Below are 690 nucleotides of genomic sequence, written 5' to 3' on the forward strand. Positions count from 1 at the left end.
ACATAATAATATCTTCACATTATATTTAAAACAGACTATAAAACAGGTTATTTAAAAACAGGTTTTAAAATTGCAGAGTACAGTCATATTTTTGTGTAATGATAATATATTTTAAATTTAAGTTATATATATACAGAATTTTAAAAAGAATACACATTGAAAAAATAGATTTCCTCTATTTTTTTAATATTTTAAACAATTCAATAGAAATCCTTAGCAATAGCCTAGGAAATACATCCCTAGTTATGTATAAGGATAAACTACTCTAATTGCTAGATCAAAGGGTTTCTTTTCCTTCCTTCCCTTCCTCCTTCCCTCCCTCCTTTCTTTCTTTCTTTCTTCCTTCTTTCTTTCTTTCTTTCTTTCTTTCTTTCTTTCTTTCTTTCTTTCTTTCTTTCTTTCTTTCTTTCTTTCTTTCTTTTTTCTTTCTTTCTTTTTCTTCTTTCTTTCTTTCTTTTTCTTTCTTTCTTCTTTCTTTCTTTCTTTCTTTCTTTCTTTCTTTCTTTCTTTCTTTCTTCTTCCTTCCTTCCTTCCTTCTTCCTTCCTTCTTTCTTTCTTCCTTCCTTTTCTTTCTTTCTTTCTTTCTTTCTTTCTTTCTTTCTTTCTTTCTTTCTTTCTTTCTTTCTTTCTTTCTTTCTTTCTTTCTTTCTTTCTTTCTTTCTTTCTTTTTTTCTTTCTTTCTTTTTCTTT

The sequence above is a fragment of the Mirounga angustirostris genome, unplaced genomic scaffold (assembly GCF_029215605.1).
Source record: "Mirounga angustirostris isolate CCGP_5_RB_7025 unplaced genomic scaffold, mMirAng1.0.hap1 SCAF_2, whole genome shotgun sequence".
NCBI lineage: Eukaryota > Metazoa > Chordata > Mammalia > Carnivora > Phocidae > Mirounga > Mirounga angustirostris.